Genomic DNA, 14,486 nt, shown 5'->3' on the forward strand with positions numbered 1-14,486 from the left:
CTGTGGCTTGTGGCGTAGGCCGGTGGCTAAAGCTCCGATTCGACCCCTGGCCTGGGAACCTCCATATGCCACTGGAGCGGCACAAGAAATCACAAAAAGACAAAAAAAAAAAAAAAATCCTATCTCTTGGCAGATAAATACCATAATTGGTTTCTTCTAGGCTTTTTCCCTCATAATTCCTTATTTAAACTAAAAAAAAAAAAAAAAGTATTATGTATTTGCATTTTACTTCCTTTCACAAAAAGATGTGAGGTAACATAGGAATACATATACTATTCTGACAAATAAGAACATGAAGGAACTTGGGGAAAGAAAGAGTCAAGCAGCATGGGACGATTAAGTTCCAAAAAAAGTCAGGGAATAGACAGGTTGGGCTTTGCTCTGCGAGGAGAATAAATCGCAGTGGCAGATGTAGCTGGTCAATTGTAGAGGTGCCATCACTGCCATGGGGTGTCTCCGAGAAACAAGACCACTTTGGAAAACTGTATTCAGGGCACTTGAGAGCAATTCCTCCCTGCCTGCCTGTCACGGATTCAATTCTCAGAACTACAGCGCTCCAAAAGAACACCCCTTATCGACATGCCTGGGCACAATTGTCCTGTTTGATCAAAGAAGAGCTAATATAAATAAGCCAGGAGTTCCCATCGTGGCACAGTGGTTAACGAATCCGACTAGGAACCATGAGGTTGCAGGTTCGGTCCCTGCCCTTGCTCAGTGGGTTAACGATCTGGCGTTGCCCTGAGCTGTGGTGTAGGCTGCAGACGTGGCTCAGATCCTGCGTTGCTGTGGCTCTGGTGTAGGCTGGCAGCTACAGCTCCGATTCGACCCCTAGCCCAGGAACCTCCATGTGCCACGGGAGCGGCCCAAGAAATAGCAAAAAGACAATAAATAAATAAATAAGCCAGAGATTCCCAGGACAGGACAAGGTCCTCAGTTCTCCATCCAGTCCGCCCTGCCCTGGGAGGTCACCTGGGGGTCCCAGCGCCCACCTCTGTGGCTATTGTCTCACCTGATTTCCAGGCTGCTTGATCAAAGGCCTGCCTTAAAACACCAGCAAACTGCACAAACGATATTCTAGAATCCTTTTATATTTTTATTAATAATGGGAATGAAGGAACAACAAATCAGTAAGATGGAACCAAATTAGAGGCTTATTCATTTCTTTTTTAATTTGATTTTTATTTTTTATTGAAGGTAATTGTTGAGTTGCCATGTTGTGTGAGTTTTAGGTGGGCAGAAAAGGATTCTGTTATACATATACAGATATCCATTCTTTTTCAGATTTTCCTCCCATATAAGTCATTACAGAATATTGACTAGAGTTCGCTGTGCTCTACCATAGGGTCATGTTGGTTATCTATTTTATATATAGTAGTGTGTATATGTTAATTCTAAATGTCTCATTGCTTTTCCTAATGGTTACCATAAAGATTCATTAATTTCTGATGGTATCTGTCATAAAGAGCAAGAAAGGACCAGAATTGGGCCTGCCTGGCTTGGCACTCATGTAATGGTTGCCCCCGATCTTTCCTTTCTTTTTTTTTTGTCTTTTTACCTTTTCTTGGGCTGCTCCCCCAGCATATGGAGGTTCCCAGGCCAGGGGTCTAATCGGAGCTGTAGCTGCCAGCCTACACCAGAGCCACAGCAACGTGGGCTCTGAGCCACATCTGCCACCTATACCACAGCTCATGGCAACACCGGATCCTTAACCCACCGAGCAAGGCCAGGGACCGAACCTGCAACCTCATCGTTGCTAGTCGGATTCGTTAACCACTGAGCCTCGACGGGAACTCCTGCCCAGGATCTTTCTAATCCTTGTTGCCTTTCTCCATGCCATGCTGCCTGGGCCCCAACTGTGAGCCGGTCACCAGGGGCGCCCTTATCCCTGTGCTGGGGAACCCTAGTCGCAACACTCCTGCTGTTTGAAATGCTTCTCTCCTGCTGAGGCAAATCCTAACTCAGGTAGTCTGTGTAGGAGCATGGGCTTCCATGCATTCTCTGATGTGGCTATTGGGAAACATTGGTGGCTTCAGGGCTCCAGGGAGTAACAACCCCACAGGCCTTGTTTACCATGGGGGTGTACCTACCCCCAGATGGACACAAATCCCTAACTCCCTGTGACTCAGTTTAGGGGAAGGAAAGGACAAAGAAACTATGAGACTTACGGGACATTTCCACCCCTAAGACCCCATTGGACAAGGACTGACATAGGTAACTGGGCAAGGCCAATGGGAGAAAACCACATCTTTCTGGACCCCAGGTTGGTACCCCCCATCTTTAAAGGATAAAAACTCCTATAGGACAATAGAGGGGGGCTCTTCTCCCCCCTCCCAGCAGACCTGGGAGCTGTTTGCTTTCCTGCAGTAAAGACATTGCTTGCTTACTGCCTGTGTTTTTTTGTTTTTTTGCCTTTTCTAGGGCTGTTCCGCAGCATATGGAGGTTCCCAGGCCAGGGGTCTAATCAGAGCTGTAGCTGCTGGCCTACACTAGAGCCACAGCAACTCGGGATCCAAGCTGTGTCTGTGACCTACACCACAGCCCATGGCAACACCAGATCCTTAACCCACTGAGCAAGGCCAGGGATCGAACCTGCAACCTCATGGTTCCTAGTTGGATTCATTAACCACTGCACCACGACAGGAACTCCTGCCTGTGTGTTCTTGAAGTTCATTCTTCGGCTACACGAACAAGAACCAGTATTCTGGTATCACCTTTCCGGAATCGCTGCTTTCTATTCATCTCACTCCTGCCCCTTTCTTCCAGACTTATTCCTTCCACAAAATCTCCTTTGGATCCAAAGCTACCACACTTAGTCTTTTGACTGAATTCTTAAAGCATTTTGTCAGTTCCTTACCATTTAATCCTTACTCAGCTATGACCTTGAACTTTTCTTTAGTTCTTTCGTTTATATGCCTTCTTTTCCCTAAAGCATCATAAACTCCACAGGGTTGGAACCCCAGGGCTGGACAGCACCCCAGTGTTTTGATCAGGCCCAGCAGGGCCAGTACTTGGCTATGCAGTGGGTAAGAAAATGATCAAAAATCTTTTCAGAGGAAATGAGCTTCAGAAAGGGACTGAAATGCAAAGTAACCATCCTTTTTTCCTTCCTCCCCCGCTTCTCTTTACTGTCAATGTTAAAAGTCTAATCCTTTTAATGATGCTCCCTAGATGGCCCTGAACATGCCAGCAAGGATGACAGTGGCCCAGTGGTCAAGGCATTCATGCTCTGATTTTCCAAGGGTGCTCTCTGCCTCTGAGCCAAACATCACTACAAAAAGAAAAAACAAAACAACAAACAAGAAAACACTTCCCCTCCGGCTGACTCATTTCCTTTGGGCAATGTCCCAATCCCTTTCCTGTGTGTTTCTAACAGTTTCATAGTGGTGTGTCTTTTAGATCCCAATCTTGAACCTGGGCTCCACAATAGAAGTTCATTAGCTATTTGCCTAGAAAACGTCAGTATTCTCAGAGTGGGTGGCTTCTGAAAAATCAATTTAATAAGAGGGTAAGAAAGAGTGCGGCTTTTTTCAATGAGTATTAGCTCGGATTTAAAATAAAATCTGCTGGTAATCATTATTCGGTGTATTATTGTATCTTCAGAAAAATGGATGTTTTTTGAGTCTTTGTTTTGTTTCAAAGTGTTATACACTATGAAGCATTTCAAACTTTGATTTTTTTTTTCCCTTTGATTCTTGGTATATATCAAGGTTTGTCTTAGCCCTCCCCCGCCACCCTCCCAGGAAATACAAACTTCTGAGGGATAATTTAGAGAGGAGAACTATTGATACAATTTCTGCTCCAAAAAACTCTATAAACATGAATTATGCCTATTTCATAGCTTCAGAAAACTGTGAAAGCCGTTGAAAACAAATGACACATAGGTGTCAAAGTGTCATTTGTCTCCTGAGTCCTACTGAACTTAAGCCATAAGATGAGAACTCCTGGAGTTACCATCGTGGCTCAGTAGTTAACGAATCTGACTAGGAACCATGAGGTTGCAGGTTCGATCCCTGGCCTTGCTCAGTGGGTTAAGGATCCGGCGTTGCTGTGAGCTGTGGTGTAGGTCGCAGATGCGGCTCAGATCCCGAGTTGCTGTGGCTCTGGCGTAGGCCGGTGGCTACAGCTCCGATTAGACCCCTAGCCTGGGAACCTACATGTGCTGTGGCAGCAACCCAAGAAATGGCAAAAAGAACAAAAAAAAAATAAGAGAGAGAGAGAGAGAAAGTAGGAGTTTAGAGACAGAAGACATGAGGGTACATGACCACAGAGGCAGAGGAATTAGAGTGAAGTGGACACAGGACTGAAGCTGGATGAGGCAAGGAATGGATTCGGCCCCAGAGCCTCTGGGGGGCATGGTCCTTCTGAAACCTTGATGACAGAGTCCTGCCATGCAGTGCCAGAAAACTCACACAGTAGCATTTGCTAATTTATGTGGCATAAATAACCTCAATGTATCTGATTTTCAGCTACCAACATATAGTCAGTGATCAGAGCTGGGAAGGGATACACACATGAAAATTTATCACCGGGGGCTTTGTGCAGGCTTTGGGCATCCTATGCTAGTACCACCCTGCTTTCAATATGCCCTTGGCCTTGGATAGAGGTGCATTTTTTTCACCTGCTTTCATTCATTTCTTTCTGCCAGAGACAGTGAAATGAGGTATCCTGCCCACCACTTATTTCAGGGGCACCCAGAAAAAGTCAATGAAAAGTGACTACAACTTTACTCAAATTAATACACTAGAAGAAAGCTGGCATTTTTGTAAAGCCCAAATAGATGCATACTACACATAAAGTTAAATGACATCAGAGTGCAAAAATTATAAGCTACAAACTCACACACGCTAAAATCCTGCCTCCACTTAATAACTGGTGACCCTCAGCTGACCACTGAATTCCTTTTTTCAAAAGGCATGGGAAGTGCTTTTCGAGTAGTAGTAAGTACTCAATGAAAAGTAGTTAGAATCCTTTCCTATCATTGGTGAGGACGATGGCAGAAGTAGTAACAGTAAAATAACAAAGTTTCCCTTGTGGCTCAGTGGGTTAAGAACACAAGATACAGAAAGAGAAAGATAAATACCATATGCTGTCACTTACATCTGGAATCTAATATATAGCACAAATAAACCCTTCCACGGAAAAGAAACTCATGGACTGGAAAACAGACTGGTGGTTGGCAAGGAGGAGGGGGTGGGAGTGGGATGACTGGGAATCAGGGGTTAATAGATGCAAACTATTGCTTTTGGAGTGGATAAGAAATGAGATCCTGCAATATAGCACTGGGAACTATATCTAATTACTTGTGATGGAACATGGAGGATAATGGGAGAAAAAGAATGTGTACATGTATGTGTGACTGGGTCACTTTGCTGTGCAGTAGAAAACTGACAGAACACTGTAAACCAACTGTAATGTAAAATGTAAAAATCATTAAAAAAAAAAAAAAAAAAAAAGAACTCAACACAGTCTCCATGAGGATGGGGGTTCAATCCCTGGCCTTGTTCAGTGGGCTAAGTATCCAGCATTACCATAAGCTGCAGTGTAGGGGCAGATGCAGCTCAGATCCCATGTTGCTGTGGCTGTGACATAGGCCTCAGTACAGCTCCAATTTGACCACTAGCCAGGGAATTCCACAAGCCATGGGCACAGCCACAAAAAAAAAAAAAAAAAAAAAAAAAAAAAGAAATGAATAACAGCAATGGTAATCATAGTAATACTACTTTATTAAAACTAGGATAGACATTTTTATTCATTTGCCAAGCTAAAGGAAAAAAAATAAAGTTGGAGATCAGAGACCAGTTACAGGGGCTCTGCAAGAGCAACTGTCACATATAGGTAGGGAACATGGGGTTTAGAAGGAAGAGGAGGAAGAGATGAAAGGAGAGCAGTGTGGCAATGAAAGTCCTGCAGAGGAAGAGAAGAGTCTAGTGAACCCTGAGGGCTTTGGGCAGGCAGATGTCTGAGAGAAGCTGGAGGAGGCTGAGCCTTGTGACTTTGCTGTACCATTCCTCCAGGGAAAGGCACAGCAAGCGGTCCCACTGCCATTAAGTTACCAAACTGAAGGATTGGAGATGAGTTGACAAGCAGAAATAGACTTCAAGATAGTCAAGAATTGGAGTTCCCATTGTAGCTCAGTGGAAATGAATCTGACTAGTATCCTGGCCTTGCTCAGTGGGTTAAGGATCTGGCACTGCCATGAGCTATGGTGTAGGTTGCAAAAGCATCTCAGATCCCGAGTTGCTGTGGCTGGGGCATAGGCCAGTGGTTACAGCTCCAATTGGACCCCTAGCCTGGAACCTCTATATGCCACAAGTAGATCCCTAAAAAGACAAAAAAATTTAAAAAAAGATAGTCGAGAATCATTTAGGTTACATACTACTGCTTTCATTATTATCTGGGCTGGCAGAATAGATAAAGACTGGAGAGATTACTTGAGGATCTTATCAATTAAAACAACTAATTAGTCATTTTACTCCATAGAGGAGCCACTAACAGAATTCTTCAAATTATTTTCCACTATAGATACCTATTTCAGATCTAGCAAGAGTGAGGATAAAGGTAAATTTTCCTTAAATCTCTGCACTTCCTAATCCTCAAGTTTAAATTAGTTTACCACCTCTTAAGAGTCTTGACAGCAAAAACAAAAACAAACAAATGGGACCTAATTAAACTTAAAAGTTTTTGCACAGCAAAGGAAACTCTAAACAAAATGAAAAGACAACCCACAGAATGGGAGAAAATATTTGCAAATGGGGTGACTGAAGGGATTAATCTCCAAAATTTATAAAAACCTCCTGCAGCTCAATACCAAAAAAAAACAAAAACAAAAACAAAAAATGGCCCAAAGATCTAAATAGACATTTCTCCAAAAAGACCTACAGATGGCCAAAAAACACATGAAAAATGTTCAATATCACAAATTATTAGAGAAATGCAAATCAAAACTATCTCTTTACACCAGCCAGAATGGCCATCACCAAAAAGTCTACAAAGAGGGGAGTTCCCTTCACAGCTTGGTGGTTAATGAACCCAACTAGGATCCATGAGGATGCAGGTTCGATCCCTGGCCTTGCTCAGTAGGTTAAGGATCTGGGGTTGCACGGCTAGGATCCTAGGTTGTGGCGTGGCATAGGCTGGCAGCTATACCTCTGATTCAACCCCCAGCCTGGGAACTTCTAGATGCAGCAGGTGCAGCCCTAAAAAGACAAAAAAAAATTGAGGCGTTCCCTCGTGGCTCAGTGGGTTAAGAACCTGGTGTTGTCACTGCTGTTGGCTAAGGTCACCACTGTGATGTGGGTTAGATCCCTGGCTCCAGAATTTCTGCATGCTGCAGGAGCAGCCAAAAAAAAAAAAAAAAAAAAAAAAAAAAGAAAAAGAAAAAAATGCGCATAGATCAATGGAAAGGAATAGAGAGTCCCAGTAGGTCTAGAATTGATTTTGACAAAAGACAGAGGCAATTGCAATGGAGGAAGGACAGATTTTCCACAAATGATGATAGAACATTGGATATTCATATGCAAGGGAAAGATTCCTGACTTATTTCTCATACCTCTACAAGAAACAACTCAAAAGAGATCATAGACCTGAGTAGAAAAAATAAATGCATAAAAGTCTGGAGGAAACACTGTAGACAATCATTTTGACTTTGGAATAGGCAAAGAGTTCTTAGATATAATACGCTAAAAAGATTCATAAAATAAAAAATAAATTGGACTTATTTTAAAACTTTTGCCTCATGGGAAAAAAAAACACTTTTTATAGAATAAAAAGATAAAACATGGGCTGATAAAAATATTTTCATATCATCTATCTGATTAAAATGTATATGCAAAAATACCTTAAAAATTCTTAAAATCCACAATATGAAAACAAGAGAACCAATTTAAAAAATGGGCAAAAGATTTGAACAGACATTTCACACAATAGATGGCTAGTAATCACATGAAAATACACTCACCACTATGAGCCATCTGTGAAATTCAAATTAAAACCATAAAAGATATGTAAATAGTGCTTAAATACTATAGAGGAGGTGGAGGTTGTGGGTGAGACACAAATGCTGGAGAGGATGCCAAGCAATTAAAACTCTCGTGTACTGTTAGTGAGAATACAAAATGGCACAGTCACTTGGGAAATCTCTTTGGTGATTCTTATAAATTCAGGCATATACTTACCACATGAGCAATGATCCCTCCTTAGCAGTTACCCAAGAGAAATAAAAACTTACAGTCCTGTATAACTGTATTTGCAACAACATTACTATAAAAGCCCAAAACTAGAAACAACCCCTATTGGACCCCTAGCCTGGGAACCTCCATATGCCGCAGGGGCAGCCCTAGAAAAGGCAAAACGCCAAAAAAAAAAAAAAAAAAAAAAAAAGGAATAACCCCAAAGTGTTACCATAGGTGCATAGGTGAATTTATAAACACATAGCAGTACATCCAGACAGTGGAATACCGTTCAGTAACAAAAAGAAATATTGATGTATTGATAGATGCATGAACATTTTGTTTTGTTTTGTTTTGTGTTTTCGGGCCACATTCATGGCATATGGAGATCCCCAGGCTAGGGACTGAATTGGAGCTGTAGCTGAGGCTTACACCATAGCCATAGCAACACAGGATCCAAGCCTTGTTTGTGATCTGCACCACAGCTCACGGCAATGCCGGATCCTTAACCCGCTGAGTGAGGCCAGGGATTGAACCCGAGTCCTCATGGATGCTAGTCAGATTCGTTACCCCTGAGCCACAATGCAAACTTCTGCATGAACATTTTTGTATCTCAAATGCCTTATGTGAGTCTAAGATGTCAGACCCCGAAAGTACAAAGTATGATTCCACTCATATGATATTCCGGAAAAGGCAAAACTGTACGGAACAAACAGAGGACAGATCAGTAGCTGCCAGGGTTAAGGGTAGGGAGAGAGTTTGACTACAAAGGGACAGCAAAAGGGCATTTTGTGACATGATGAAACTGTTCTATACAGTAGTGGGTCTATAACTTTATGATTTGTCAAAACTCATAGAACGGTACCCCATAAAGTAATAAATTTTCAAAATGAATTTTCAAATAAACATAAACTTAAAATGTTAAGGTGCTTATGGTAACTGAGAAAAAGAGGGAGGGAAGGGAGTTCCCTTCATGGCTCAGTGGTTAATGAACCTGACTAGGATTCATGAGGATGTGGGTTCGATCCCTGACTTTGCTCAGTGGGTTAAGGATCCGACGTTGCCATGAGCTGTGGTGTAGGTCACAGACGTGGTTTGGATCCCACATTGCTATGCCTGTGGTGTAGGCTGGCAGCTGCAGCTCTGATTCCACCCCCTAGCCTGGGAAGCTCCATATGCCGCAGGTGCAGCCCTAAAAAGCAAAAAGCAAAAAAAAAAAAAAAGAGTAGGATATGCCACCCACCCAACACACTTAATAAATATTTGTTATATGGTTATATGTTTGAATAAAGCAAGTAGGGAAATTCCTGGGTTCAAAGAATTTCTATCTAGTAGAGAGAGAAAAAAATTGCCAGAAATTTTCATGCTCTAGAAAAAACCTTAGAGATTTCCTGAGAAAAAAATTAAAATATACAGCCTGAAATTTTAGTGTCCTTTGCAATTTTATTATTTCATATTTTAGAAAATGTGTCATCCATAATGTGCTCAGAAAAATCATTTTAGTCCAGTGTATTTAAAGGTAAAGAATCCCGAAGAAAAAAATGATATAATGGTTAATTTTCTGTATGGTTAAGGGTAGTTTGTTTTTGTTTTGTTTTTCCATTACAATTGTAGGGAAAAATGAAATCAAAATTCCTTGGCCAGCTGGAGGGATTTTACTCAGGCCTTCTCAAAACTTCAGCCTCTTTCCAGCCAAATCCTTCTCTTTCTGTTCCCAAGAAATGTGTATTCTCATTTTAAAGCTACTTTGCTCCCACCCAGGCTTAGCTCCCTCAAGTGAATTTCTTAGATATTCTTTCTACCAAAGATTCTTTCTTCTGATCTTCAGCTCCTACTTTTACTGGGTACCTCTGGGGACTCGCTCAAAATTTTCACTCAACCACCTTCTTTCATATTCCTCCAAACTGCTTTTTTTTTTCTTTTTAGGACAATTCTTTATTATTTATTAAAATTAAATTTTGTTGGAATATAGTTGATTTACAATACTGTATCTGTTTCAGGGGTACCGCCATGTGAATCAGTCAAACACATACCTATATCCATTCCTTTTCAAATTCTTTTCCCCTATAGGTCACAACAGAGTTTTGAGTAGATTTCCCTGTTCTGTCCTGTCCTTGTCACTCATCTATTCCAGAAATAGTAGATACAGATATAGATACATAGATCCATAGATATATAGGTATAGATATCAATCCCAGCCTTGCAGTTTATCCACCACTAGCCCCCCCAACATTTTCCCTTTGGTTCCGAAATCTTTGAGTCTGACTCTGTTTTGTTAACAAGTTCCCTTGTATCATTCTTTATTAGATTCCACACATTAGTGATCTCATATCCTCCAATTTTTGACTTTTGCCTCAAAACCTGCTGACCTTTGATTTGAATTTTCAGGGATATTCCATTTCTTCTGAAGTCTAGATGTCTCTCCTTAATTCATAAGTCCTAACAATTATCTATTCTATACAGATGTACAGAAATAGCATAATCGGGAATTGCTGCAGTGGCTCAGCAGTAACAAACCCGACTAGTATCCATGAGGATCGAGGTTTGATCCCTGGTCTTGCTAAGTGGGTCAGGGATCTGGCATTTCTGCGAACAGTGGTGTAGGTCGCAGATGGGGCTTGAATCTGGCTTTGCTGTGACTGTGGCATAGGCTAGGAGCTGCTGCTCTGATTGGACACCTAGCTTGGGAATTTCCACATGCCAAGGGTATGGTCCTAAAAAGCAAAAAAAAAAAAAAGGAGAGAAAGAGAGAGAGAGAAAGAAAGAAAGGGAAAGGAAAGGGAAGCAAAGTGCAAAGAAAGGAAAAGAAATACAATAATTACACTGGACAGAAATCACCAACAATAGACAGATAAAACAAAACAAATAGAAATACAAAGAACAAACTGGGGGTCTCTAGAGGGCTGGGGGTGAGGGGCTGGACAAAATAGGTGAAGGGAATTAAGAGGTACTCGCTTCCAGTTATAAAATAAATAATTCATGGGGAAGTCATCTATAGCATGGGGAATACAGTCAATAATATTGTAATAACTTTGCCTGATGAGAGATGACTAGGTGATCAAACTTGGTGATCAATTCATAATGTATATAAACGTTGAATCACTGTTTCGTACGTCTGAAACTAACACAATATTGCATGCCAATTATACTTCAATTAAAAATATATTTCTTTTTGTGTGTCTTTTTTTTTTTTTTTTTTTTTTTTTTTTTGTCCTTTTTAGGGCCTCACCCGAGGCATATGGAGGTTCCCAGACCAGGGGTCTAATTGGAGCTTTGCTGCCAGCCTGCGCCACAGCCACAGCAACACCAGATCGGAGCTGTATCTGCGACCTACGCCACAGTTCACAGCAACGCCAGATCCTTAACTCACTGAGCAAGGCCAGGGATCGAACCCACAACTTCATGGTTCCCAGTAGGATTCGTTTCCGCTGTACCACGACAGGAACTCGAAAAGTGCATTTCTAAAGAGACAGTAAAAAGATCGCCAACAGGCTGTAGTTAACTCAACTATAGCATAGTAAACTTCGTTCTTTTCAAGATTGGTTTTAGCAATAAAAAGACCAGAGAAGAAACAACAGTAAAATGAGAGCTGAAATGTGAAACTGAGTCCATGCTGAGACAGATAAAAATGTTTTCATAATAATCACTGAGGTTTGGAGGACAGTGCTGAACCCAAGACTAATATTCAATTAAACGCTGACTCTTCAACCGAAAGTTTGTTCAATTCAGATACATGGCAAGCCATCAGATACAGGGCAAGCCATCTAGCCCTGGCTGGAAGCCAGCTGTGCCAGGAAAGATTTCCCAAAGCAACTGCTTGAATATCTATGTCCCTAGGATAGCTCTCAAAATGATGGTTCTAAATGCACCCATTGGCTTTAGATCCTCGTAGACAATGCCAAATTCTCAGAAAATGAAATCATCAAGATAGAATGGATGTTGACACAGTTCATCTAAAAAATAATATTACAAAGACAGAGGTAGAAGACACATCACTTTTCTGGGGAAAACTGCTCATATGCACTGTCAGAAAGATCAGAATCTGGTTCATGTACCTAGAAAGGTGGAAGGGCCAGTGTGAGGATCATTAATGGGAAAATTCAGCAAAGGAGAGAACTGGAAAGTGTGTGCCCTTGAGCAAAGCGCACAAACTGCCCAAGCCTCTGTTTCCTCCTTGCTGAAATAAGATGATTGGAATGAGCGATTCAGACTCCAAAATACTATACTTATATTTTGGACCAAAAGGATTACTAGAGGAATGGCCCAGTGTCCCTGCTTTTCTCTCTTCCTTCCAGAACACTGATTTTAAAAATCCTTGAAGCATCTTGGTTTGTAGTTAATAATTACCTCCATCTATGTGAAAATTTTAAGTGCTTTGCGCACTTAGGATTTAAGTGGAAAAGATACACTTTGTTTATAGCTATTAAACTAATGGGAATTAAATTATATAAAACAGATGTTCAAAAAAAAAGGAAGTGTAATAATGGCATGTTTTTTTCTAATCCAAAGAAGTTATGAAAGTATGAAAAGTGCCTCACTGCATATGGTGAGATTGTAAGTAATTCACACTTTTTGTTTTGCCTTGTTTACTAAATTGCCTTAGTGTCCATGTATAGCTTGTATTATCAGAAAAAGAAAATGAGTTTGTTGATAAAGAGGAATAGAGGTGTCCCTGTCATGGTTCAGTGAGTTGAGAACCCGATTAGTGTCCATGAGGATGTGGGTTTGATCCCTGACCTCAGCGCTGCCATGAGCTGTTGTGTAGGTCACAGATGAGGCTCAGATCCGGTGTTGCCGTGGCTGTGGCTGTGGCTGGCAGCTGTAGCTTCGATTCAACCCATACATAGCCAAGGAGCTTCCATATGCCAAAGGTGCAACCCCCCCCCCCAAAAAAAAGAAAATAACCTATTTTCTGTATCAGGTATGAAGTATTCTTTTTTAAATAGAATATGTTAAAAGAAATGCCATCTGCCTAAGTGCTCTGGTTCTTTCCCATTACATGAAATTTTCTACCTTTTAAAACAATTTTCTCAGTTTTAGGAAATTTTGAGCTAAATCATGTCGAAATTCAGACTGAAATTAAGGATGGAGGAGAGCATTGAACCTGAAAATAATTCAGTGTCTTAAAAGTTTAGTAAATATCACTAGTCAGAACAACACTTCTTGACTTAATTGGCCAGTGCAAGGAAGATTTGTCTAGAGTCAAGGATCTCTGCACCCACTCAGAGAGAGCCAACATGATCTCGGAGAGTCAGCGAGGAGGGAGGCTCAGAGCGAGATCTTAATTCTCTGCTCAGGAATTGAACCTGGGCAGCCTGGGTGAAAACCAGGAATCCTGTCCACTAGACCAGCTAGAGACTGAAAGCAGAATTGCCCAGATTCTTGCTCCCGGCTGAAAATGAGAATGTTTCAAGGAGGCAAAGACTGAAAGCAGGTATAAAGATTATTGTTAGAGTCACAGGATAGGAGTTGCTGTCGTGGCTCAGTGGTTAACAAATCCGACTAGGAACCATGAGGTTGTGGGTTCGATCCCTGGCCTTGCTCAGTGGATCAAGGATCTTGCACTGCTGTGAGTTGTGGTGTAGGCTGGCAGCTACAGCTCCAATTAGACCCCTAGCCTCGGAACCTCCACATACTGCATGAGCGGCCCTAGGAAAGGCAAAAACACACACACACACACACAAAAAAAAAAGTCACAGGACAACACGTGGGAGAGCACAGAGAAGTGGTTTACTTATTTAAGTCAGAAGCAAAGCAGTAATACACACTCTAAAGAGGGGTGCAGGTGCAGGCATCCCCCTAAGTGAGGAGCGCACCAGAGAGGTGATTTAAGTCGCTTATATAGGACAGTTCTTCTGGGTCTTTGTTTACCTTTAGCCAATTATCTTGTTTTATTTCTCACCCCTGACTGGACATAGGATCTTCCTTGATATGTGTGCACATCTTTTGGCAAATATGGATTCCAGAGCAAAGGATGCTGGGACGGTATCAGGACTTATTATGGCCTGGCACCTCCTCTCCTTCTGACCCCTAAGAGTCTCACTGCACACACGTAATTGGGAAGCTGTCCTGGACCCCAGGAGAGATTGAATGGTCATCTTATCTTTCTACGCCAGCAGAGCTCAGCTCCTGCCACGAACTTTCTCCTTGAGGTGTCAGAGAAGCCAGGCCCAGTGTACTCAGCCTCACAAGTCCCAGATGTTCTCAGCCCAGGGGCCCATCTACCTCCTACCTCAAAAGTGTCAAGGACTTTGGCGGGCAGGGTTGTAAAGGACGCACTTCATTCAACATGTCAGTCCCGGCGCCTGTGAGTCCCAG

The sequence above is a fragment of the Sus scrofa genome, chromosome 8, assembly GCF_054392235.1.
Source record: "Sus scrofa isolate SSC_HxYL_T2T_F1_AM1 chromosome 8, Sscrofa_HxYL_maternal_Yorkshire_Landrace_v2.0, whole genome shotgun sequence".
NCBI classification, from domain to species: domain Eukaryota; kingdom Metazoa; phylum Chordata; class Mammalia; order Artiodactyla; family Suidae; genus Sus; species Sus scrofa.